The sequence below is a fragment of the Lissotriton vulgaris genome, chromosome 1_1 (assembly GCF_964263255.1).
Source record: "Lissotriton vulgaris chromosome 1_1, aLisVul1.2, whole genome shotgun sequence".
In the NCBI taxonomy this organism is placed as follows: domain Eukaryota; kingdom Metazoa; phylum Chordata; class Amphibia; order Caudata; family Salamandridae; genus Lissotriton; species Lissotriton vulgaris.
The window spans coordinates 257,079,814-257,107,072 of NC_141685.1; the positions used below are offsets into that span (position 1 = coordinate 257,079,814).

Here is a 27,259-nt window from a genome sequence, read left to right on the forward strand (position 1 = left end):
GACCTCCTCCTGCCGAGATTTCTCAACGCGGGCATTTCACGGCAGGCCGAGACTGCTGGCATCTGCTCGCGTTGAGAAATCTGCTGCTCGCATTGAAGAAGTTTCCCCTTGAGTAGAATGTCTACTCAAGTGTCAGAAAGCAGCAGTGCCGTCCGGCACGACGCGGGGTGTTGTTTGCACTAATTATACGGTGTGCGGCAAACTCCCCATGCTTACAATCAGTGCGACTTAATAGACTCCGCTACTGGCGGAAATCCGTGAGGTGGAGTTTTTGCAGCATTTTGCAGGGTTCGCTGAGTAGAGCTACGAGAACTCCGCCCAGGCCAAGTCTTAACTCTTATATATGGACATATTTCAAACAGCAAATTAAAATGGAAAACACTTTTAAATGTGTTGCCGAGATGTAGATCTATGACTAATAATGAAAGTGAAGAAAGGTAGAAAAGTCATGTAGCAAACAAATTCATACAATTTTGTTTAAAGTCCTATTTAGGGACTTAAATCACAACACATGGCCTGCATTCTTCTCTTGGAAAGGCGACAACCTTGGTGGTGTGTGACTGCTGTGCCATTTTGTACTGAGTGCAAACATGCCAAAAGACCCAGGGGCAGATTTATGTCGGACTAGCGCCGCCATTGCGTCACGCAACGGTGGCGCATCCCTGTGACCCATTTACAACGTGACGATTCTAGGCAGATGCGTCACGTTGTAAATCCCTGTGCCACATGTGGGGGCATTCCGGCGCAGGGTGGGCGTTCGGGGACAGGTGCGCCTCACAAAAGTGCCTGCGTGAAATCTACAAGATTTCAAGCAGACACTTTTACGCCAATGCTGCGTCAAAACTCTGCGCCTGCTTGAAACAGGCGTAAGGCTTGACGCAGCATTGTAAATGTATGTAATGTAAATGTATAGGCATTTATATAGCGCACTACTTACCCGGAGGGTCCCAAGGAGCTTCGACCGCTGCGAAACCCTTCCTGGCTTCCCTGAGAGATGGTCCCTTAATGGGTATCTCCAGGGTGAGACCAGGCATCCCCGGCGGTCTGGTGGGGACGTTAGTGAAGATGAGGCAAGCTAATGCCCAGAGTTGCCAAGTGTGATCGCTGATCAGAGGGGGCACCGAGGCGAGAGAATTATCAAGTCCGCTGACCCTGGTCCAGAAACCTGCCGCGCCGGGAATCAAACCCTGGTCCCGGGCCGTCCTCTGCTCTCGGGTCTGCCGCCTCTAACCAGTGAGCCACACTACCTCACACATTGGATAGATATGGCCCGCCAGAGCATTGCTGGAGCTGCGTTGAGCTTGCAATGCAACTCCAGCAATGCGCCGCCTTTACGGCACAGATGCGTCACGCATCTGTGCCGTTTTTGTCCCATGGTGCACCGCATTGTAAATGTGGCGCACCTTGGGTGGCGGAGCTGTGGCGCACAATAACTGGCGCCATTTATTGTAAATCTGCCCCCCGATTTAGGAGGGAGGCTTACGGTTTTTGGTAACAAAATGACTAGGGCTCGAGTCGGGGTACCACGCGGGTGGACGACGTCCCCCCACTTATTTTACCGGGAGCTCGATAACTATGAACTGCAACTGAGTGCAAGCCACCTTTCGTGACGTGAGGTCAGCGTCCCCCCACTTCTTTTTTTTTATAGGACTTGTGCCCAGAAAATGACTTTATTTTAGCTATCTCCTGCCTAAAATTGTCTCTGCTTCAAGTCAATGAGGAAAACGCAGACCCACGATTTTTTTTTCCCAAAATGCTTTCCTAAAATTTGGCATTTATGGGTGTGGATCACATCTCAATTTGGTAGTGCTCATTTTGCATACTGAGGCTAGCTTGTAGGACCGAAGGTGCGCGTTCCAACCATTTTGATAAATAAGAAACCATTTGACCATTTAAAAGCCCCTCTGACTTATATCGTCGATATGTTTTCTTGTTGAGGATTTACTTACAGCCCTCGTCATTCGGAGTCACATCAGCAGCCACAATCTAGCAGTGCCTGAGGAAACGGCTTCTCACATGCTTCTGTTTCGAATTATCATATTTAATATTATTATATTTAATACTGACCGCTAGCCAACACTTTGTCCCAATACGTTGAACATGTGTTTGGTTTTAAAGAGCTGTGCATTACAGAGCTATGGTATTACATTAATGTTCAATTGTTTTATTTCAATTTTACAGGTGTTTGTGTAGCAGGGGGCGTAGCTATCTAATAGCTAGGTGAGTTAAATGTATTTTTGATTTTCTGTTCTGTTGCCTCTGTCCGTAACACTCCTCCCCTGCATTTAAACAAACATGGCTGCCTCCGGCCTCTTTGTTTCAGGCCTGCAGGAGCGCAGCACATATCTTTGTGCAAGTCTTTGTAGTTTTTGTTTGCTCTCTTACGAACCCAGCAATAAAGATGGACGCCTCTGGTTCAAGAACAAAGGATAATGATCTTAGAAATGCGTTAATACTATGAAAATAAAGAGAGAGAGAGAACAGGCACGGGATCGCGTTTGATGTCTGCATTCACAAATCCAAGGAAATGGAGAGCCGAAAGCTTGTTTTAAATCAGCTCTACCGAAATATAGAAAACACATCTTTGGGGAGTCCTCGTCGCCACGTTACATATAAGCGCTAATGGACGCTCAATTCTTCAGGTGGTTCCATGGTGTAATGGTTAGCACTCTGGACTCTGAATCCAGCGATCCGAGTTCAAATCTCGGTGGGACCTGTATATTTTTTAGACATTTATGATTTGAGTGACATAAAAGTCAGTGAGTGTGTGAGGCGGAAATAATGTTTACTATTATTATTATTATGGTTTTTTAAACCGTTTCCCTGATTTGTCATTATCGCATCCATCGGCGTCTTACATTTTACACCATACTTGCCGCATTTCTCAGTAAGACGAGTAATGCAAAAACATGAAACACACAAATGATAACTGGTAGCATTAAAACAAATGTATGATCTTAAGTGACGTAATTTATTTAAAATTCTAAAAATACTAGCACTTCTTTCAAAAGATGGTCAAGGCCCCAGCGAGATTTGAACTCGCGACCCCTGGTTTACAAGACCAGTGCTCTAACCCCTGAGCTATGGAGCCATCTGCCGGTAAGTGCATTACAGAAATAGATCCTATGATCGGTCATAGGCCGTACGGCGTACAGAGGTAAATTCAGCAGTGCACGAGCAGTACAGATATCTGAAAAAGCAGCAAAACACTCTTTGTGTCACATAAACACCAGGACAGGATCGTCACACAACAAAAGTACCACCAAGGTGCAGCAGAGACCCTTATAAAGAGCACAAACAACAATCACAACACGCTGGAAACACAGCGCAGCTCAAATTTAAATTTCACTTTGCACAGGAGCCTCACGGACAGCACAAGAGCGCCAAGAAACAGTGCAGCGCCCCGTAATTCGCTCGATAACTTTGCAGAGGGAGTTTCAAAAACAGAAATATTAATTTTGCTCCAGCCATGCACCAGGAGTCAGGGCGCGAGAGCCCATCTTCTTGCCTTCACCTTGTTGTATAGCGCCTTTTAGCCAAGAGGATGGCTGTGGTAAGTTACTTGTCAAGCGCTACTGCTTTGGCAGATGTAGGCAAAGCTTTCTGTTGTAACTCTCTAAATGAACATCTGCTTGACAAACTGCTGTGAATGACTCCAATATTTTCAGAATAATCTGCCGGCAAAAACATGCACGTGTTATGCATTAACAGTAAAAGTAAAATCACACAAACACTATTTATTAGTTATGTATCTACCTTTTCTGAGTGTATTTCTTTAATTAGTCATGAAGAAGAGCATTTATAAGCAGCCTCGAAGATATAGCAAGCAATGTTGCTAGGACTTCTGAAGGCTAACGAGAAACGTGTTTTGCTAAAAAATACGCAAAATGCTTACGAGGTGCACTTGAAACTCGAGTAGGTTCCGTTTTAAAATCAATTTAAAATAAAAGAGTTGAATAGATTTAAAAATGATAAAAAGACGACTCTGGTGGGACTCGAACCCACAACCTTTGAATGCCTCCACAGCCAGTCTAGAAGTCCAATGCGCTATCCATTGCGCCACAGAGCCGCACATGTTGCATGCTCGCCGGTTCCCGCCCAGATATGTGTGACTGCTGCTAGGAAGTACGTGCACAGAGGAAAGTGTGCAGTGCTGCCCCCGGGGGCCCTGGAGCTGGTACACGAGGCAGCGGAGGGGCAGAGCCCCGGGGCCCCCACCCCACCCTCTCGCCGCTACAGGCTCCCATTGCACTCAAACCGGGGGGACCTGCGGGGTGATGATGGAGGGTGCAGCGGCGGACAGCCGCCGGCAGGGGGCGGGAGGGCAGGCGCAGCACAGAGGGGGAGCGCCGGGCAGAGGTGGGGGCGAGGGGGAGGAGGAGACAAAGACTCAGACAGGAAGAGAGAGTATCATACTTCCACTTGTATTGTGCACTCCTTTGTAACATGCATACGTCACTTTCCCTCGTGCAATGTATCGTTTGCTACCTCTTGGATTTTATTTTGTTTGCTCTTGATACATGCTTAAGGGTCACCATTGCCTCATGTAACGTAACCTTTGATCTTGTGTTCGGAGTATCTCCCATTGCAATTTTTTTCTATTTGTATCTCTTCCCTGTGTGACTGTACAACTTGTACATTAGCTATTTTTTTACCTGTTTGTATCTTTTATGTAACTCATGTATTCCAAAATCCTTATGTAATGCAACTGGTTCTTTTGTAAAGCGCTCTGACACCTTCGGTTAATGTTCGCGCTATAGAAAATCGCATTAAATAAATAAATAAAAATAAATACATTTATTGCAGTACTATACCTCTACTTGTACTTTGTACGCTTTTGTAACATTCACACATATCACTTTTTAGGTCTCGCTATTCGATGCGCATGCGCATCGAGCTTGCGAGGATATAGGGCTTTAACCAGAGTTAAACTAACTCGGCGATTTGGTGCTGTGCCCGTGGCTTTTAGGTCAATGCGCAAGCGCATTGACCTAAAATGCGCGTGCACAGCATCAAATCGCCAGCCATCTGTTGCCCAGCTTGGTGCCGCTCCACCCCCTGCCGGATCAAAGGCTTTCACGCCGAGCGGCCGTGCTTTCAGTTTCACGGCCGCTCGGCCGGCCGTGACTCCCTATTTTACTTCTTTTGCTTGTTAATATACCTACCCATTTCATATTCCCATTCGTATATGTAAGTAGTCGGAATGTTTTCCAGGTATTGCCATTTTTCTAGTACAGCGGACCAATTCGAAGGCCTGTAAAGTCTATTGAAATATTCTTCATTTCCTTCGAAGAGGCAAACTGTAAATACCTTCAAATCTTAGACGGGCCGTCGATTTCCTAGTAAATACCAGAATCCTTCCTTTTGGCCCCATGCAGAGGTCCTGCTAACAATTCCAATGACATCTTTTACCCTTTTGCATACTTAATTTGTTCAAAAGTGGCATGCAAATATTTGCTTTTCGTTATGCTCCATTAATATGGCTGTGTTTGCTGCTGCTTGCTGGAAGGCCCCGTTGCCTGACAATGCAATGCCTCTGTAAAGCTCCCTCCCAGTGCTGCCTTTGAGGAGTCTGCACGTGATCCCTGGCAGCCATTTCCATCCTTCTTTCCCCTCATTAGGTTGCCATGGAATGATGGAGCGCCCTCCACCCTCTAGGTATTTGTGGAAGGCCATTAAACGCATAGCCGCCAGGATAGGACGGGCCAGGCTTCAATGTGTCGTAATTCACACGTTATTGCCAGGACAGCCTTGTGGCTGAATCCCGTCACGAGTGAGCTGGGTCAGGAACTGAGAATTATTGCTGTCATTGTCTCCGGCCGCCTGTATGACGCTGCTGCGAGGGACTGACAGAGGGAGGTAGTTCCTCAAATAAAGCCAGGGGCTGTGGATTCCATTGCTGAGGGACTTCAGTAAATGAAAAAGAGTGAAATATGTTTCCAATAAAGGTAAATAAGCCAGCACTCTTTTAATTAGAAGCACGTGGCCAAAGGCCCTGTTGAGGTTAGGAAACTATCAGCCTCCCAGTGAAATATTGTTCCCCATCCTGGTGCATCAGATATGTTTAGGCATAAGAATGCACGAAGACCGAGGTGCACAACTGTTGATAGCATGGGATCAAGATATTGTTAAATATCTTAATTAGACACCAAACTTATATAATGACTGCCATTTTGTGAATCTACTTTTAACTTTGGTGCACAAAAAGAGTATGGTTTAATTAGCAGTTCTGATAACACTACATCCACCACCACATCCACTACAACCACCACCCCATCCACCACATCCACCACCGCCACATCCACCATCAACACCACATCCACCACCACCACCACCACATCCACCAACACATCCACCATCACCTCCACATCCACCATGACATCCACCGCCACAGCCACCACCACATCCACCACCACCACATCCACCACCACCACATCCACCACCACCGCATCCACCACCACCACCACCACACCCACCACCACCACACCCACCACCACCACACCCACCACCACACCCACCACCACCACACCCACCACCACATCCACTACAACCACCGCCGCATCCACCACATCCACCACCACATCCACCATCACATCCACCATCAAATCCACCACCACCACCACATCCACCATCACATCCACCGCCACATCCACCACCACATCCACCACCACCACATCCACCACCACCACATCCACCACCACCACATCCACCACCACCACATCCACCACCACTTCACCACCGCATCCACCACCACCACATCCACCACCACCACCACATCCACCGCATCCACCACCACATCCACCACTGCATCCACCACCACCGCATCCACCACCACCGCATCCACCACCACCTCATCCATCACCTCATCCACCACCTCATCCACCAACGCATCCACCACAACCACCACATCCACAACCACCACATCCACCACCACCACATCCACCACAACACCACCACATCCACCATCACCACCACATCCACCATCACATCCACCACCACATCCACCACATCCACCATCACATCCATCACCTTCACATCCACCATGACATCCACCACCACATCCACCACCACATACACCACTTCCACCGCATCCACCACCACCGCATCCACCACCACCACCACATCCACCACCACCACCACATCCACCACCACCACCACATCCACCACCACCACATCCACCACCACCACCACATCCATCACCGCATCCACCAACACCTCATCCACCACAGCATCCACCACCACCACATCCACCACCGCATCCACCACCGCATCCACCACACCCACCACCATCACTTCCACCACCACATCCACCACCACTTTCACCACAACCACCACATCCAACACATCAACACCACATCCACCACCACCACCACCCCCACCCCCACCACCACCACCTCCACCACATCCACCACCACCCCCACATCCACCACCACATCCACCCCCACATCCACCACCACCACCACATCCACCACCACATCCACCATAACCACCACATCCACCACCACATCCACCACCACCATATCCCCCAGATCCACCACCACCACATCTACATGTGTGTGGTTCTGTGTGTGTAGGTGCAAATGCAATGTTCTTGGATTGTCGTCACAATAAAATACACTGAACATAATCTTCACAAAAGTTATTTACAAACGTTTAAGCTATTGCCATTATAAATTACAATAACTTTGATTTAAGTATTAATTATTTACAAAATTAAAAGCCATTGTTATTTGTAATATCAATACATCTAAGTCACGTAAATACAACACACATTGCATTACAAATGCTATAGGTGTCACATTTGCAAAAGTTAAAACTATTGACATTGTAACTGACAAAGCTATTAATTTTGCTACTTTCAAAACCAACACATAAATAAAAAAAGTGTCATTTACAATACCAATAGCTCAAACTTTCCTAATGCGAGACCTATTGCATTTCCAATGCTTGTTTTCTCTTTTAACTTATCGTTTGCTACCTCTTGTATTTTGTAATGTAACGTTTGCTTTTGTAACATGCTGACTTGTAATTGTTCCTCATGTATCACTACTGTTCCTATTGTGAAGCGTTCTGACACCTTCAGGTAAAGTCAGCGTAATATAAAAACGCATTAAATAAAATAAAAAAAAATAAAAAAGGGAAGAGGGGTGGCTGGGAGGGTCAAGAAGATGGAGGTGTGTATGAGAAGGGAGGTGGGTGGGGGAGAAGGCGCTAGTGCAGCCATGGCCCGTGGAGGGAGTTCGGGTGGGGCAGAAAGGTGGGGCAGTTAAGGGGCAGGGTGGGGAGTGCTAAAAACCGGAATATGGATAATTGGAAGTAAGTAAACAATTTAATAAATAAAACGAATATCGTAGCGCACCCTGCATCGCAAAATGCGATGCAGGGCGCGCTCGCGCTACGATATTCGTTTTATTTATTAAATTGCTTACTTACTTCCAATTATCCATATTCCGGTTTTTAGCACGCCCCACCCTGCCCCGCCCCGCACCACCTTTCTGCCCCACCGGAACTCCCTCCACGGGCCGCTGCTGCGCTAGTGGCGGTGTTAGAGATAAGGGAGGGGGCAAGTATCAAGAGTAAATGAAAGAAGATTGGACACAGCAGGCGGGCAGAGGAAAAAACAGGTTTATTTATTTAATGCTATTTTATACAGCTCCAACTTTACCCAAGGGCGTCAGAGCGCTTTACAATACAGGTGGCACTGGGTGTGCAAGAGGGCGGGGTATAGAAGTGCATAGAAAGATTGGGGGCATTTAGAAATACAGGGGGGCAGCAGCCGGAGACTGTTGGAGGAAGAGGAGGTGAGGGGAAAGGGGCATGAGAAATGACGCAAGAGAGGACAAGGGAAGAGGGGGCGAGTGTGGGGGTGTGTTGGAGGGAAGTTGCGCCCTTTGTACATGGGAGGGCAGATTTACAAGCCCCTTGCGCCTCTTTGATGCCGCCGTTGTGTCACTTTTGTGACACAGCAGCGGCACCAAGCCAGCGCCATGCTGCGGGGTATTTACAACGTGACGCATATGGAAAATGCATCACGTTGTAAAGCCCTGCGCCACATGTAGGCCTTCTGGCGCAGGAACGCCTCCTAAAAGTGGCTGAGTGAAATCTACAAGATTTCATTCAGTCACTTTTGAGCCCATGCTGCCTCAAAACCCTGCGCCTGCTTGAAGCCGGCATAAGGATTGACTCAGCATGTTAGGGATAGGGCAACCCTGAGCCTTGCTGGAGCTGCGTCACGCTTGCGACGCAACTTCAGCAATGCGCCGCCTTTCCAACGGGGGATGCGACACGCATCTGCCCATCCGTGCCCCACGGTGAGCCGTATTGTAAATGCGGCGCATCAGTGGTGGTGCACCGGTGGGCAGATGCATCACACCTCTTCTGGCGCATCCCTGCTGATTAGCAGAGATGCGCCAGAAGTAGTAAATCTGCCCCGGGGTGCGGGTGTGTTAGGGGATGCATAAAATGAGGTAGATGACAAGGCAAGGACGGGGGGTGGTGGGGTATGAAGAGATGAATAGAAATTAGAGAAGGGTTAGGGTATGGCAATCCAGGGGAAGGTGATGCAGAATTAAGAATAATGACGCAGGCATGCCCAGGGATGAACGGAGAAAGGACATGCCCAGATGGAGAGAATATAGAAATGAAATGAAGTGAGCAGGGGACATGCCCAGGCATGGAATAAGTACAAATTATACAAGATAAGTAAGGAAGGGGCATGCCCAGACGGTATACAACGTTTAGCACGCATTTTTTACCACGCACTACCCTTACAACGCAGGCATTACCACGCATACCATTACAACGCATTGCGCTGGGGGGCGCTCTAGGATAGGGAATAAGTTTAATTTTATATCCAACACCTTCCCTAGTGTCCACGGGGACTGGAGTTGGAATATAAAATTATACTTACCACTATCCAGCACCTCAAAGCGCTATGCGTTGTAACGGTATTCGTTGTAAATACCGCGTTGTAAAGGTATGCGTGGTAATAGTATGCGTTGTAACGTCATACATACGCCCAGACAGAGTGCGTAGAAAGGAAAAGAGATGAATGAGTTAGGGACAAGACCAGACTTCAAATAAGTACATTTCACATGCATAAGTAAGGGACTTGCCCAGACAAGAGAGTGTGACGTAAAAAAGAAAGATGGGTAAGGGACATGCCCAGACATGGAGTATGTAGAAATGTAGCGATGAGCAAGGGACATGCCCAAACTTGGAATAAGTACGCATTACATGAGACAAGTATTGGACTTGCCCAGACTTGGAATGTATAGTGATTACAGGAGACAACTGAACTGCAGGATGTACTATAATGATTTAGATATTAAAATAGACAGGTTGGGACATGCCCTAAGGGAAAGGAGTTGATTTTGAAATGTAGACTTTATAAAGAAAGATCGCAAGGAGCCTGCCCAGAGGTGGATGTAGAAATGTAAACATTAACAAATATTGGCAAAGCTAATAGGTTGCCCCAATGCAAGAGCTATTATCTGTTCTAGCCACGTTGTACACCAGCATGGCTGCTGTTCAGCATGGCTAAAAGTCAGTGGTGTAGAGGAGAATGGCATAGAGCCTCGGATTGTGTAGTTACGTTGAGTGGAGAGCAGTGGAGTAGAGTATTGTGGAGTGGTGTAGGATGTAGTTTAGAATGGAGGGGAATGGCTTAGAGTGTCATGGAGTATTGTAAAATGGAGTGGGATGGCCTAGTGCGGGGTGGCACAGAGTGGAGTAGTGAAGAGTAGAGTGGCATAGAATAGAGTAGAGTTGCTTACAGTGGAGTAGAGTCTCATAAAGTGGAGGGGCAGGGCTTTAAGTGGGGTGGGTCTGAGCCCCCCAGTTTTTTTGCGGGGGGCCTTAAAAGGGGGCTCTATTTTCGAGCCTTAAAGGTCAAAGGTAGGGTGACCAGATGTCCCGGTTTTTAGGTTTCGACTATTCCTTCCCGCAGGGATAAATAGACTAGAGTAATGTAGTTGAAACAAACTCTCTGACCAAGAGGATTCTAAGCGGATTCCTGCCAATGCATGTGGTCTACTGAAGCGTGACGATTTGCCAGGCGTGCGCTTGGCCTTACTCACACTCCCTCCCACTCGCTTGCTCCCCCTCCCCGGCCCCCCACGCCTCGCACCAGACTTCATTGAAATGCACGCTCCCAACCTGCTCCCCCGCCGCTCGCCATATGCTCGTTCCCTCCCACTCGCTCGCTACCCTGCTCCCCTCCCCCGCCCCCCACACAGCAATGCCTAGATCTTGTTTTTCCACCTTCTGTACTTCGCCGCATTGGAGGGGGTGACACAGTCAGCACCGGTAATAGGTCTCTCCAATCCCGTTCCTTCTCTTTCAGCACCTCATTTGGCCGGACAGCATTTTATGGTCCTGGCAGCTGCACTTCGTTGAGAAAGTGATGCCGGTCAGCCTTGCCAGCACTAAGGTAACAGCCTGCCGAACTCTCCTAAATCGGGCTTCTGTGTCTTTAAAAGGAATGTCAAACTAGTTTGAGTCTTTACTTTAAGTCTATGACTTCAGCCGCATCACTTTCCTGTAAATAAATACCATGGGGCAGATTTACAGGCCCCTTGCGACACTTCTACGCCGCCGTTATGTCACTTTTGTGATGCAGCGGCGGCCTAAACAATGCGCGACGTTGCGACTTATTTACAACGTGACGCATCTAGGCAGATGCGTCACATTGTAAAGCCCTGCGCCACATGAAACCTGCGTTAGGCTTCATGTGGGCGTTCTGTCGCAGGGTTCCCTCGCAGGAAAGCCCCGTAAAACTGACGCAGTTTTACTGAGTCAGTTTTACGACGCTGCTGCGTCAAATCCTTACGCCTGCTAGAAGCAGGCATAAGGAGTAACGCACCACGTTGAGTATGGGTGGACCCTGTGCATTGCAGGAGTTGCATCGCGCTTGCGACGCGACTCCAGCAATGCGCCGCCCATACGCCACAAGATGCGTCAAGCATCTTCCCTTCCTTGCACCATGGTGCGCCGCATTGTAAATGCGGCCCATCTGTGGTGGCGGAAGGAGGGGATTGTATGACGCATCTGTTCTGGCCCATCCCTGCTGATTTGCAGAGATGCGCCAGAACATGTAAATATGCCCCCGAGTGAGATAAGGGCTTTAGTAGTACCCTTCATTGGGCCAGTGCAGTGATTCCAGAATCCCCGCCCAACTGGGGGCAATAGTGGGAAGAGCCATTGCAGCAGCCGTTCCGAGGGTCCGGGTATAAAGTCGGCACAGTCTTTATTATAAAATCATAAAATGAAAAAATCTTAAAACGAACAACCTCATTTAAAGCACACAGTTACCAACATAACAGACAATACTGCAAAAATGTTACCGCTTTTTACAAAAAACTTTCAGTGACACTGGGTTTTAATTAACCAGCATTGAGGGAAACGTGCTTCTTCTCCTCTGGATCTATATTGCTCACTAGCTCTTTGCTGCTGCCCTCCACCCTGTCTTCCGTCTTACTTCCCCCGACCCACACCATCTTTCTGTTGTCGCCCACTCCTTTGTGTGTTTCATTCCATCCAGCTGAATGCTGCCCCCACCACCATATTACTTTTACAGCACTCTGGCCCACCATGTTGCTCGCCGCCACGACCCTGCACTTTGCTTTTTTTAGGTCTCGCGACCTATCGATGCGCACAAGCGCATCGAGCGGAGCGAGAATTCAAGCGGCGAAAATCATCGTCAAACCAAGGGCTTTCAGCCCCGCGGTTTTCATGCAGTTCACGTGAACCACGTGATTAAACATGCACGCGCATTCCCGGCCGCACAGCACATCAAAGGGCTTCTCCTCCCCTAATTATTCATGGCCGGCCGCAGGCCGGCCGTACTTTCAGTTTCCCGGCATTATCAGGTACGTGTTGTTTTTCACTACTTTGGTGCTTTTTGGTTCTAAACTTCATTAAGTTCTCTCTTTCTTTGCAACATCTAATCTCTAGCTGTCTTTGATTCTATTTACTCTTGGTCCGTCTCTGTCTTTGCCTGTCTTTCTCTCTCCGAGAGTCTCTCGCTTCAGCCCTACCCCCACACACACTAACTTGTTTATGATTCTTTTTCTTCTCCCCCTGTTCTTGTCTCTGTCTCATCTCCGCCCCGCACTCCCCTGGCACGTAGCATTTCATTTGGAAGAATCACACCTGCGTGCCTTTCTTCTATTGTGGCTCCCCAAACCATTTCTTTATTGAAAATTAAACTTTCTTAGGCAGCAGCATGCCATGCTTAATGTTCATGACCCCCGCCCACTTTCTCCGTGGCTCGAGCTGCCTCCTTCTTCCCCCTCAGGAGAAAGGCCTGCTGCCTGCACCGAGCCGCGCTCCTTGCACCAGGAGACTTGAAAAAGCACTCCCCAGCTGACGTGAGAACTGACCTACAGGATCATTCCACGCAGATACCCGCCTACTTTCTCCGTGGCTCGAGCTGCCTCCTTCTTCCCCCTCAGGAGAAAGGCCTGCTGCCTGCACTGTCTCTGTCTCATCTCCGTCCCCCACTCCCCTGGCACGTAGCATTTCATTTGGAAGAATCACGCCTGCGTGCCTTTCTTCTACTGTGGCTCCCCAAACCATTTCTTTATTGAAAATTAAACTTTCTTAGGCAGCAGCATGCCATGCTTGATGTTTATGACCCCCGCCCACTTTCTCCGTGGCTCGAGCTGCCTCCTTCTTCCCCCTCAGGAGAAAGGCCTGCTGCCTGCACCCGAGCCGCGCTCCTTGCACCAGGAGACTTGAAAAAGCACTCCCCAGCTAACGTGAGAACCGACCTACAGGATCATTCCACGCAGATACGGTATGAATAGCAAAGGGGAGGCAGGTCCATCCACACAGCATGTCCCTCTCCTTCAATGTATAGAGCTCTTTGCTGCACATTGTGCGTTATGTTTGTGCTCCTGGGTCGCTTTACTCTTTGAATTCCAATGCATATTAAACCATTGCACCTCATGTAAGGTTTACAGCTGATGTACTTCCATTGAGGGGACACTTAGAATCTGTTATGTCAGGGTTGGTGGCCTGGGTGTGGTGGGGTCAGGAGAGCACATTCTCAGCCCTTGATTATTAGCCAAGCTCTCATTGTACGCCGAAATTCACATCTAAAACAAAGTACACATTCAAGGTTCTTTCCACAGCTTTTTACACCTCTGGGCCGACAACAAAGTGCTGCTGCATGAATGTTGCGATTCAAACAAAAACTGTAAAGATTATTTTATTGCAAACTAGCGAAAACAAGAGATGGGACTGCTTGAAGCCCAAACACTTGCGTGGCAGTAAGGAGCCAGCTTTGGTTACTTTTTTCCTTGCCGCCATTTGTAGTTTGACTTTTAATCCCGTTAAACCAATGAGAATCCCAGCTACCCCACTAACCACGAAGCTGCTAGTGGTCAGGATGCTGTGAGCTTTAGAGGCTGGTAGAAGCAAACATTGGCTGGAAAAGATGTCATTATGGTGCAAAAAGTAGCACATTAATGTACATTTGTTTGAGTGGGTTTAAAATGCAGGAGGACTGACATCCAGACATTTAAGTATGTATAAACCATGCTTTGGCAATTCACATGTGTCTGTTTTAAGTAGATACATGGAGGTATAGATATCCCATTATTAAATATTATAAGCAGAAAATGTAGCAAGGTTTACTAACAACACAATGGGTACACAATGCACACATCTATAGCAACTGAAAACGAAAGCTGTCTATAGCCAAACTCCAAAACCAGATAACATTTCACAAAAAAGTGGATAAAATAGTGCCAGATTTTACTAGTTAACTTCAATGGCTTCGAAGCAGTTTGTTTTTGTAATGCTACGACACCATTATTGAACTAACATTTATTTTTATTAAGTTCATTTAAAACTAAAGTAAATAGTGAGAGGTTAAAGGTGCACCTGGAGTGTGCTCACTTCGTATTTTATGCATGGGTATGTTTGTCAGAATTAGTCATTGCCATGGCTTTGTGGACAAAAGAAGCTGCACCTTTTTCAGTTTGTCTCCGTGCGTGCGTCTCCCTCGTGGTTTTCCCCCACCACTCGTGTTGTTCTCTCCCTTGTCAACCCAACCCACCCCCCCTTGCATTTCCCGTACTTGTCTTTATTTTTTTCCTTTCAATTCTTTTTTCTCACGTATATTTTTGCTTCTTTTTCCTTACATTCCATTATTTTCCTTTGTGTCTCCCTTTTTCATAGGTAATGTTTCCTATCCCACTGTTCCGTCGTTCCTTTTCTCTTTCTTTCGTGTGTCGTGTTGGTGACGCATTATTTAACTTTGTCTCCGTGCGTGCGTCTCCCTCGTGGTTTTCACCCACCACTCGTGTTGTTCTCTCCGTTGCCAATAGGTCTCGCAGTAGGAAAGTTGGAGCTATTACAATTGCAAATAACAATGCCTTTTATTTTTGTTTTCATTTAAAAAACATAAAGGGCTTTGTCATTTACAAAACAAATAGCTCCAACTTTCCTACTGCGAGACCTATTGGCAACGCCAGTGCTTGTTTTGTTTTGTTGGCTTAGCTAGGGACGCTTTTACAGTGCAGGTTACAGCTGCTTTTATAGAGCTTAAATTGTGACGGGACAGGTGCCGGGGCTCTGATTATGTGGCAGCTTTTATTGAAATATGTTTCTGTTAGCCTGCCTAAGAAACAGCACAGAAATCATAATATTCAGGAGGACATGTTGTTTAGAGGGAAAATGCTGTGACTTTTAGCACTCGTGTTTATTTTACTTTGAAAGGAGCTACAGACGCTTTCACCCTTTCTGGCCTAAAAGAGTTTCTTAGGCGGCCTTTGGAATCCGTGCGTGTCCTTTCCAGGCCATACCAACCTTTTTTACCCGCATATAAGCCTTCTCATATGTGCCCAGCCAGCTGCAGTTCCATGCGTTTTTTGTCTGTGTGTTAATGTACATAAAAACGTTAGACAATAAACACTTGCGTGAATATTATTTTTAAAAGCAACTTATCACCCAATGCACATGCACACAGCCAGCTGCCGTTCCTTGTTGTTTGTGGCTTAGCTATAGCTGCTACGCGCAGTGCTGGTTACTTACAGCCGCTTTTCCAGTACTTAATTTGTAACAAAAGAGGTGCCGGGGCTATTTTTAGGCGGCAGCTTTTAAAAAATATTTTTTTGTGTCAGCCTGCCTAAGAAAGCTCACATAAATCGTACAATTGGGGATTGCATGTTATTTAAAGACAAACCGTTAGAAAATCTGCACTTGCATTGATATTATTTTAAAAGGAAACTTAACACAAAATGCAAATGTGCCCAGACAGCGTGCAATTTTTTTTAAACAAAATCCAGAGATAATTTTGGAACGCGTGTCTGTAGGCAACTTTGTAACACTGCACATGTTTGGTTTTTACACTGCGCTCAAAGCAACATACACTCCAAATACCACTCAGTGCCACATAATTACACACCACATAATTACACTGCACTCAATGCAACATGCACTCCAAATATCACTCAGTGCCAATAGTTATATGCAACATAATTACATTGCACTCAATGCAACATACACTCCAAATACCACTCAGTGCCACATAGTTAAATACTACATTACACTGCATTCAATGCACAATACCACTCAGTGCCACATAATTACACGCCATACAATTACACTGCGCTCAACGCAAGATACACTCCAAATACCACTCAGTGCCACATAATTACACTCCACATAATTACAACATACACTCCAAACAATATCACTCAGTGCCATATAATTATATGCTATATAATTACACACCTTATACTTACACTCTACTTAACCCTTTCGATGCTGATGACGAGCTCAGCTCGTCATGATGCACGGTTGAGCTGTGCTGATGACGAGCTGAGCTTGTCATGAAACTATGGAAATGGGCATCATCCAGCACCGGAGGGGAAAACACCTAGCAGCGAAGGTGTTAATGCAACATAAATACACTCTATCTGTCTAGCTATCTATCGCCCTCACTCTATGGGCCCGATTCACAGAATGAATTTAAGACTCAATCCTAAACTTACTACTATTTTGGTATTCACAGAATGCACTTACTACTTTTGGCATTCACAGAAGTTAGGATTTTGTCTTAAGTTTGTTTTAAGACAGACTTAAGACAAACTTAAGACAAAATCCTAACTTCTGTGAATACCAAAAGTAGTAAGATCATTCTGTGAATGCCAAAAGTAGTAAGTGCATTCTGTGAATACCAAAATAGTAGTAACTTTAGGATTGAGCCTTAAGTTCATTCTGTGAATTGGGCCCTATATGTCTATCGCACTCACTCTATTTATCGCCCTCTATCTATCTATCTATCTATCTATCTATCTATCTATCTATCTATCTATCTATCTATCTATCTATCTATCTATCTATCTATCTATCTATCTATCTATCTATCTATCTATCTATCTATCTATCTCCCTCTATCTATCGCCCTCACTCTATCTATCTATCTCCCTCTAGCTATCTATCGCCCTCTATCTATCTATCTATCTATCTATCTATCTATCTATCTATCTATCTATCTATCTATCTATCTATCTATCTATCTATCTATCTATCTATCTATCTAACTATCTATCTATCGCACTCACTCTATCTATCTATCGCATCACCACAGCATCACTCAGAGGCACCACAGCATCACTCAGGGTCACCACAATATCACTTAGGGGCACCACAACATCACTCAGCACCACCACAGCATCACTGAACACCACAGCATCACTCGTCGCCACCACAACATCACTCAGAGCCACCACAGCATCAATCTGTGCAATCATTCATCAACAACTGGTTCAAATATGTTCTTTCAGTGTTTCAAGCTTTATTACAAATGTCACAAAAAGATGTTAATATTTCACTTCTGTTCTTGGATTTTCGTCCAATAAAATACAATGAACATAATCTTCACAAAAGTTATTTACAAAAGTTTAAGCTATTGCCATTATAAAGTACAATAACTTTAATTTAAGTATTAATTATTAAAACAATTAAAAGCCATTGTTATTTGTAATATCAATACACCCAAGTCACGTAAATACAACACATATTGCATTACAAATGCTATAGGTGTCACATTTGCGAAAGTTGAAACTATTGGCAATGTAAATGACAAAGCTATTAATTTAGTTATTTTCAAAACCAACACGTAAATAAAAAAATTGTCATTTACAATACCAATAGCTCAAACTTTCCTAATGCGAGACCTATTGCATTGCAAATGCTTGTTGTTTGGTGTTACTAGTGTGGTTAACATGTCTTGATAGTGAAATACTGCCAATTTCGTTTTTCACTATTGAAAGGCTATTTTGCCCATAGGATAACATGGGAAATGCTGTTAACATGTTTACCTGCATATCTTCCCATAACGGCAAGATAGACATATGGAATCTGGTATCAGAGAACTCAGAATTTAATAACACATCCTTTAATGAAGATGGTTTTTAAATTCTAAGTTTTGAAATAGCACTTTTAGAAAGTGGCTATTTTTCAGTTCAACCTTTCTGTGTGCCTCTGCCTGGTTGTGTATTGACTGTCTGGTTTGTGAGTGACAGGGGCTGGGGGCAGCTCAGGATGCTGGCTGAGTCAGCACAAGGCTGAATAGACCCATCTGCATGTAGAGTGGTGGGAGGACTAGCACCTGGGTCTCAATAGGGCTGTGCCTGCCTGTCACAATGCTGGCTCCATCTCTTGCGGTGCGTCTGATGGCCCTGGCCCACACTCACAAAGGAAGAAGAGGTGCACTGGCAGAGTGCACCCAGAACTGGTTTAGATTGGGTCCAGAACCCCTCACACAAGAAGAACAAAGCCTTTTTGGGTATAAAAGTAGGACTGGAGGCCCAGTAAAAATAGATAGGGAACTTCGTGATCAAGAAGGAATCTGTGCTGAGTGTTTGGGAGCTGATCTACAGTTGCTGTGATTGCTGAGGAAGAGGACCAAGGGAGTAACGTAAATAATTTTTACATGTTTTAAAGTGTTTGGTATTTTATGGCTTATACTTAATAAATATAACTTTTTGCTTATTTTATTATCCTTTGCTGTTTGCGACTTCATGATTTTCTTAAGCACACAATGCTAGTTATCTTGATTTAGACCACACCCCTACTCGGATAGGCCACACCCCTTTAAGAAATTTTTCACACCCCCTTTAGAACACCACCAGGTTTGTTTTCCCCACTTAAAGCCCTGTGGAGGGGCATAGAGTGGAGAAGCATAGAGTAGAGGGTCATAGAATGTTATGGAGTGAAATAGAGTGGCATAGAGTGGAGGAGATTAGGGTGGCATAGAGTGAGTGGCATAGAGTGTGGCGTCAGAGAGGAGTGGAGTGTCATATAGAGTACAGTAGGATAGAGTGGAGTGTCGCAGATTGGAATGTCAGAGTGGAATTTTGTAGAGCGTAAGGTCATCGAGTAGAGGGGCATAGAGGGGAGGGTTCTACAGTGGAGGGGCATAGAGTGTCATGGTGTAGAGTAGAGTGAAGTATCGTAGAGTAGGATAGAGTAGAGTAGAGTAGTGCATGGTAAAGTGTCATACAATGCAGTAAAGTATTATAGAATGGAGTAGAGTAGAGTGGGAATAAAGTGTCAGGATGGACTGCAGTGAAGTGACATGGGTGTTGCAGAGAGGCATGGAGTATCGTAGAGTGGAGTAAACTGTTGTAGAGAGGAGGTGCGTAGAGTCTTGTGGCTTAGAATGGAGCAGAGTGTCATGGAGTAGGATAGAGCGAAGTCTCATAAAGCGGAGTGGAGTGAAGTAGAGTTGAGTGTCAGAAAGTTAAGTAAAGTGTTGTAGAGTGGCGTAGAGTGGGGTGGCACAGAGTGTCATGGAGTGTTGTAAAGTGTTGTACAGAGCCGTAGAGTAGAGTGAAGTGCCGTAGAGTAGGATGGAGTGGAGTAGAGTGGTGCAGAGTAGAGTGTCATACAGTGCAGTAAAGTGTTATAGACTGGAGTAGAGTAGAGTGGGAATAAAGGGTCAGAGTGGAGTACAGTGAAGTGACATGAGTGTTGTAGAGTGGCATGGAGTATCGTAGAGTGGAGTAAAGTGTTACAGAGAGGAGGTGCGTAGAGTGTTGTGGCTTAGAATGGAGTAGAGTGTCATGGAGTAGGATAGAGTGAAGTCTCATAAAGTGGAGTGTCCTGAAGTGGAGTGAAGAAGAGTAAAGTGGAGTGTCGTGTCAGAAAGTGAAGTAAAGTGTTGTAGAGTAGAGTAGAATAGAGTAAAGTAGAGTGGCGTAGAGTGGGGTGGCACAGAGTGTCATGGAGTGTTGTAAAGTGTCGTACAGAGCCATAGAGTGGAGGGGCCTGGAGTGCCGTGGAGTAGATTGTCGTAGAGAGGAAGGGTATAGAGTGCCATAATGTGGAATAGAATGCTAAGGAGGGCGCAGAGTGGAAGGGCATAAAGTGGCATCGTTTGGCATGGAGTGGTGTAGAGCGGAGGAGCGTAGAGCAGAGGAGCATACAGCGGAGGGTCATAAAGTGGGGGGCACAAAGTGTGGTGAAGTGTTGTGGAGCGGAGTAGTACAGAGTTGAGTAAAGTGGCGTAGAGTGGAGTAGAATGTCGTAGAGTGGAGGAAAGTGTTGTAGAAAGGAGTGCCAGAGAGTGGTGTCATAGAAATGAATGTCAGAGTGAAGTGGCATAGAGTGGAGTAGAGTCAGAGTGGAGTAGAGTGGCATAGAGTGTCATAGAATGGGAGGTGTAGAGTGGTATAGAGAAGAGTATAGTGGATTGGAGTGGAGTAGAGAGGAGTGAAATAGTATAACTTGGAGTACAGTGTTGTAGAGCAGAGTGGCGTAGAGGAGAGTCAGAGTGGAGTAGAGTCACAGAGGGGCATGGCGTGGAGTAGAGTCAGAGTGGAGTAGAGTCACAGAGGGGCATGGCGTGGAGTAGAGTCAGAGTGGAGTAGAGTCACAGAGGGGCATGGCGTGGAGTAGAGTTAGAGTGGAGTAGAGTCACAGAGTGGCATGGCGTGGAGTAGAGTCAGAGTGGAGTAGAGTCACAGAGGGGCATGGCGTGGAGTAGAGTCAGAGTGGAGTAGAGTCACAGAGTGGCATGGCGTGGAGTAGAGTCAGAGTGGAGTAGAGTCACAGAGGGGCATGGCGTGGAGTAGAGTTAGAGTGGAGTAGAGTCACAGAGTGCAGTGGAGTGGAGTAGAGTGGCTTAGAGTGGTCTACAGTGTCATAGAATGAAGAGGTGTAGAGTGGTATAGAGTGGAGTAGAGAGGAGTGAAATAGTATAGCTTGGAGTACAGTGCTGTAGAGCAGAGTGGCGTAGAGGAGAGTCAGAGTGGAGTAGAGTCACAGAGGGGCATGGCGTGGAGTAGAGTCAGAGTGGAGTAGAGTCACAGAGGGGCATGGCGTGAAGTAGAGTTAGAGTGGAGTAGAGTCACAGAGGGGCATAGCGTGGAGTAGAGTTAGAGTGGAGTAGAGTCACAGGGTGCAGTGGAGTGGAGTAGAGTCTCAGAGGGGCATGGCGTGGAGTAGAGTTAGAGTGGAGGAGAGTCACAGAGTGCAGTGGAGTGGAGTAGAGTGGCGTAGAGTGGTGTACAGTGTCATAGGATGGAGAGGTGTAGAGTGGTATAGAGTGGAGTAGAGAGGAGTGAAATAGTATAACTTGGAGTACAGTGCTGTAGAGCATAGTGGCGTAGAGGAGAGTCAGAGTGGAGTAGAGTCACAGAGGGGCATGGCGTGGAGTAGAGTCAGAGTGGAGTAGAGTCACAGAGGGGCATGGCGTGGAGTAGAGTCAGAGTGGAGTAGAGTCACAGAGTGCAGTGGAGTGGAGTAGAGTCAGAGTGGAGTAGAGTCACAGGGTGCAGTGGAGTGGAGTAGAGTCTCAGAGGGGCATGGCGTGGAGTAGAGTCAGAGTGGAGTAGAGTCACAGAGGGGCATGGCGTGGAGTAGAGTTAGAGTGGAGTAGAGTCACAGAGTGCAGTGGAGTGGAGTAGAGTGGCGTAGAGTGGTGTACAGTGTCATAGAATGGAGAGGTGTAGAGTGGTATAGAGTGGAGTAGAGAGGAGTGAAATAGTATAACTTGGAGTACAGTGCTGTAGAGCAGAGTGGCGTAGAGGAGAGTCAGAGTGGAGTAGAGTCACAGAGGGGCATGGCGTGGAGTAGAGTCAGAGTGGAGTAGAGTCACAGAGGGGCATGGCGTGGAGTAGAGTCAGAGTGGAGTAGAGTCACAGAGGGGCATGGCGTGGAGTAGAGTTAGAGTGGAGTAGAGTCACAGAGGGGCATGGCGTGGAGTAGAGTTAGAGTGGAGTAGAGTCACAGAGGGGCATGGCGTGGAGTAGAGTCAGAGTGGAGTAGAGTCACAGAGGGGCATGGCGTGGAGTAGAGTCAGAGTGGAGTAGAGTCACAGAGGGGCATGGCGTGGAGTAGAGTCAGAGTGGAGTAGAGTCACAGAGGGGCATGGCGTGGAGTAGAGTCAGAGTGGAGTAGAGTCACAGAGGGGCATGGCGTGGAGTAGAGTTAGAGTGGAGTAGAGTCACAGAGGGGCATGGCGTGGAGTAGAGTCAGAGTGGAGTAGAGTCACAGAGGGGCATGGCGTGGAGTAGAGTCAGAGTGGAGTAGAGTCACAGAGGGGCATGGCGTGGAGTAGAGTCAGAGTGGAGTAGAGTCACAGAGGAGCATGGCGTGGAGTAGAGTTAGAGTGGAGTAGAGTCACAGAGTGCAGTGGCGTAGAGTAGAGTCAGAGTGGAGTAGAGTCACAGAGGGGCATGGCGTGGAGTAGAGTTAGAGTGGAGTAGAGTCACAGAGTGCAGTGGAGTGGAGTAGAGTGGCTTAGAGTGGTCTACAGTGTCATAGAATGAAGAGGTGTAGAGTGGTATAGAGTGGAGTAGAGAGGAGTGAAATAGTATAGCTTGGAGTACAGTGCTGTAGAGCAGAGTGGCGTAGAGGAGAGTCAGAGTGGAGTAGAGTCACAGAGGGGCATGGCGTGGAGTAGAGTTAGAGTGGAGGAGAGTCACAGAGTGCAGTGAAGTGGAGTAGAGTCACAGAGGGGCATGGTGTGGAGTAGAGTTAGAGTGGAGTAGAGTCACAGGGTGCAGTGGAGTGGAGTAGAGTCTCAGAGGGGCATGGCGTGGAGTAGAGTTAGAGTGGAGGAGAGTCACAGAGTGCAGTGGAGTGGAGTAGAGTCACAGAGGGGCATGGCGTGGAGTAGAGTTAGAGTGGAGTAGAGTCACAGAGTGCAGTGGAGTGGAGTAGAGTCACAGAGGGGCATGGCGTGGAGTAGAGTTAGAGTGGAGTAGAGTCACAGAGGGGCATGGCGTGGAGTAGAGTCAGAGTGGAGTAGAGTCACAGAGTGCAGTGGAGTGGAGTAGAGTCAGAGTGGAGTAGAGTCACAGGGTGCAGTGGAGTGGAGTAGAGTCTCAGAGGGGCATGGCGTGGAGTAGAGTCAGAGTGGAGTAGAGTCACAGAGGGGCATGGCGTGGAGTAGAGTTAGAGTGGAGTAGAGTCACAGAGTGCAGTGGAGTGGAGTAGAGTGGCGTAGAGTGGTGTACAGTGTCATAGAATGGAGAGGTGTAGAGTGGTATAGAGTGGAGTAGAGAGGAGTGAAATAGTATAACTTGGAGTACAGTGCTGTAGAGCAGAGTGGCGTAGAGGAGAGTCAGAGTGGAGTAGAGTCACAGAGGGGCATGGCGTGGAGTAGAGTCAGAGTGGAGTAGAGTCACAGAGGGGCATGGCGTGGAGTAGAGTCAGAGTGGAGTAGAGTCACAGAGGGGCATGGCGTGGAGTAGAGTTAGAGTGGAGTAGAGTCACAGAGGGGCATGGCGTGGAGTAGAGTCAGAGTGGAGTAGAGTCACAGAGGGGCATGGCGTGGAGTAGAGTCAGAGTGGAGTAGAGTCACAGAGGGGCATGGCGTGGAGTAGAGTCAGAGTGGAGTAGAGTCACAGAGGGGCATGGCGTGGAGTAGAGTTAGAGTGGAGTAGAGTCACAGAGGGGCATGGCGTGGAGTAGAGTCAGAGTGGAGTAGAGTCACAGAGGGGCATGGCGTGGAGTAGAGTCAGAGTGGAGTAGAGTCACAGAGGGGCATGGCGTGGAGTAGAGTCAGAGTGGAGTAGAGTCACAGAGGGGCATGGCGTGGAGTAGAGTTAGAGTGGAGTAGAGTCACAGAGTGCAGTGGAGTGGAGTAGAGTGGCGTAGAGTGGTGTACAGTGTCATAGGATGGAGAGGTGTAGAGTGGTATAGAGTGGAGTAGAGAGGAGTGAAATAGTATAACTTGGAGTACAGTGCTGTAGAGCATAGTGGCGTAGAGGAGAGTCAGAGTGGAGTAGAGTCACAGAGGGGCATGGCGTGGAGTAGAGTCAGAGTGGAGTAGAGTCACAGAGGGGCATGGCGTGGAGTAGAGTCAGAGTGGAGTAGAGTCACAGAGTGCAGTGGAGTGGAGTAGAGTCAGAGTGGAGTAGAGTCACAGGGTGCAGTGGAGTGGAGTAGAGTCTCAGAGGGGCATGGCGTGGAGTAGAGTCAGAGTGGAGTAGAGTCACAGAGGGGCATGGCGTGGAGTAGAGTTAGAGTGGAGTAGAGTCACAGAGTGCAGTGGAGTGGAGTAGAGTGGCGTAGAGTGGTGTACAGTGTCATAAAATGGAGAGGTGTAGAGTGGTATAGAGTGGAGTAGAGAGGAGTGAAATAGTATAACTTGGAGTACAGTGCTGTAGAGCAGAGTGGCGTAGAGGAGAGTCAGAGTGGAGTAGAGTCACAGAGGGGCATGGCGTGGAGTAGAGTCAGAGTGGAGTAGAGTCACAGAGGGGCATGGCGTGGAGTAGAGTTAGAGTGGAGTAGAGTCACAGAGTGCAGTGGAGTGGAGTAGAGTGGCGTAGAGTGGTGTACAGTGTCATAGAATGGAGAGGTGTAGAGTGGTATAGAGTGGAGTAGAGAGGAGTGAAATAGTATAACTTGGAGTACAGTGCTGTAGAGCAGAGTGGCGTAGAGGAGAGTCAGAGTGGAGTAGAGTCACAGAGGGGCATGGCGTGGAGTAGAGTCAGAGTGGAGTAGAGTCACAGAGGGGCATGGCGTGGAGTAGAGTCAGAGTGGAGTAGAGTCACAGAGGGGCATGGCGTGGAGTAGAGTTAGAGTGGAGTAGAGTCACAGAGGGGCATGGCGTGGAGTAGAGTCAGAGTGGAGTAGAGTCACAGAGGGGCATGGCGTGGAGTAGAGTCAGAGTGGAGTAGAGTCACAGAGGGGCATGGCGTGGAGTAGAGTCAGAGTGGAGTAGAGTCACAGAGGGGCATGGCGTGGAGTAGAGTTAGAGTGGAGTAGAGTCACAGAGGGGCATGGCGTGGAGTAGAGTCAGAGTGGAGTAGAGTCACAGAGGGGCATGGCGTGGAGTAGAGTCAGAGTGGAGTAGAGTCACAGAGGGGCATGGCGTGGAGTAGAGTCAGAGTGGAGTAGAGTCACAGAGGGGCATGGCGTGGAGTAGAGTTAGAGTGGAGTAGAGTCACAGAGTGCAGTGGAGTGGAGTAGAGTGGCGTAGAGTGGTGTACAGTGTCATAGGATGGAGAGGTGTAGAGTGGTATAGAGTGGAGTAGAGAGGAGTGAAATAGTATAACTTGGAGTACAGTGCTGTAGAGCATAGTGGCGTAGAGGAGAGTCAGAGTGGAGTAGAGTCACAGAGGGGCATGGCGTGGAGTAGAGTCAGAGTGGAGTAGAGTCACAGAGGGGCATGGCGTGGAGTAGAGTCAGAGTGGAGTAGAGTCACAGAGTGCAGTGGAGTGGAGTAGAGTCAGAGTGGAGTAGAGTCACAGGGTGCAGTGGAGTGGAGTAGAGTCTCAGAGGGGCATGGCGTGGAGTAGAGTCAGAGTGGAGTAGAGTCACAGAGGGGCATGGCGTGGAGTAGAGTTAGAGTGGAGTAGAGTCACAGAGTGCAGTGGAGTGGAGTAGAGTGGCGTAGAGTGGTGTACAGTGTCATAAAATGGAGAGGTGTAGAGTGGTATAGAGTGGAGTAGAGAGGAGTGAAATAGTATAACTTGGAGTACAGTGCTGTAGAGCAGAGTGGCGTAGAGGAGAGTCAGAGTGGAGTAGAGTCACAGAGGGGCATGGCGTGGAGTAGAGTCAGAGTGGAGTAGAGTCACAGAGGGGCATGGCGTGGAGTAGAGTCAGAGTGGAGTAGAGTCACAGAGGGGCATGGCGTGGAGTAGAGTTAGAGTGGAGTAGAGTCACAGAGGGGCATGGCGTGGAGTAGAGTTAGAGTGGAGTAGAGTCACAGAGGGGCATGGCGTGGAGTAGAGTCAGAGTGGAGTAGAGTCACAGAGGGGCATGGCGTGGAGTAGAGTCAGAGTGGAGTAGAGTCACAGAGGGGCATGGCGTGGAGTAGAGTCAGAGTGGAGTAGAGTCACAGAGGGGCATGGCGTGGAGTAGAGTCAGAGTGGAGTAGAGTCACAGAGGGGCATGGCGTGGAGTAGAGTTAGAGTGGAGTAGAGTCACAGAGGGGCATGGCGTGGAGTAGAGTCAGAGTGGAGTAGAGTCACAGAGGGGCATGGCGTGGAGTAGAGTCAGAGTGGAGTAGAGTCACAGAGGGGCATGGCGTGGAGTAGAGTCAGAGTGGAGTAGAGTCACAGAGGGGCATGGCGTGGAGTAGAGTTAGAGTGGAGTAGAGTCACAGAGTGCAGTGGCGTAGAGTAGAGTCAGAGTGGAGTAGAGTCACAGAGGGGCATGGCGTGGAGTAGAGTTAGAGTGGAGTAGAGTCACAGAGTGCAGTGGAGTGGAGTAGAGTGGCTTAGAGTGGTCTACAGTGTCATAGAATGAAGAGGTGTAGAGTGGTATAGAGTGGAGTAGAGAGGAGTGAAATAGTATAGCTTGGAGTACAGTGCTGTAGAGCAGAGTGGCGTAGAGGAGAGTCAGAGTGGAGTAGAGTCACAGAGGGGCATGGCGTGGAGTAGAGTTAGAGTGGAGGAGAGTCACAGAGTGCAGTGAAGTGGAGTAGAGTCACAGAGGGGCATGGTGTGGAGTAGAGTTAGAGTGGAGTAGAGTCACAGGGTGCAGTGAAGTGGAGTAGAGTCTCAGAGGGGCATGGCGTGGAGTAGAGTTAGAGTGGAGGAGAGTCACAGAGTGCAGTGGAGTGGAGTAGAGTCACAGAGGGGCATGGCGTGGAGTAGAGTTAGAGTGGAGTAGAGTCACAGAGTGCAGTGGAGTGGAGTAGAGTCACAGAGGGGCATGGCGTGGAGTAGAGTTAGAGTGGAGTAGAGTCACAGAGGGGCATGGCGTGGAGTAGAGTCAGAGTGGAGTAGAGTCACAGAGGGGCATGGCGTGGAGTAGAGTTAGAGTGGAGTAGAGTCACAGAGTG

The 27,259-nt window shown here is 47.8% G+C and overlaps 3 non-coding genes across 3 annotated transcripts; 1 reads left to right on the forward strand and 2 right to left on the reverse strand.

The window, feature by feature from the left end:
• Nucleotides 1–2,644: 2,644 nt before the first annotated feature.
• TRNAQ-CUG (transfer RNA glutamine (anticodon CUG)) lies at nt 2,645–2,716 on the forward strand. The gene has a single exon. It is a non-coding gene; the product is annotated as a tRNA-Gln (tRNA).
• Nucleotides 2,717–3,018: 302 nt separating this feature from the next.
• On the reverse strand, nt 3,019–3,091 carry TRNAT-UGU (transfer RNA threonine (anticodon UGU)). The gene has a single exon. It is a non-coding gene; the product is annotated as a tRNA-Thr (tRNA).
• Nucleotides 3,092–3,980: 889 nt separating this feature from the next.
• Nucleotides 3,981–4,069, reverse strand: TRNAR-UCU (transfer RNA arginine (anticodon UCU)). Its single transcript is given in 2 exon segments — nt 3,981–4,016; nt 4,033–4,069. It is a non-coding gene; the product is annotated as a tRNA-Arg (tRNA).
• Nucleotides 4,070–27,259: the final 23,190 nt, after the last annotated feature.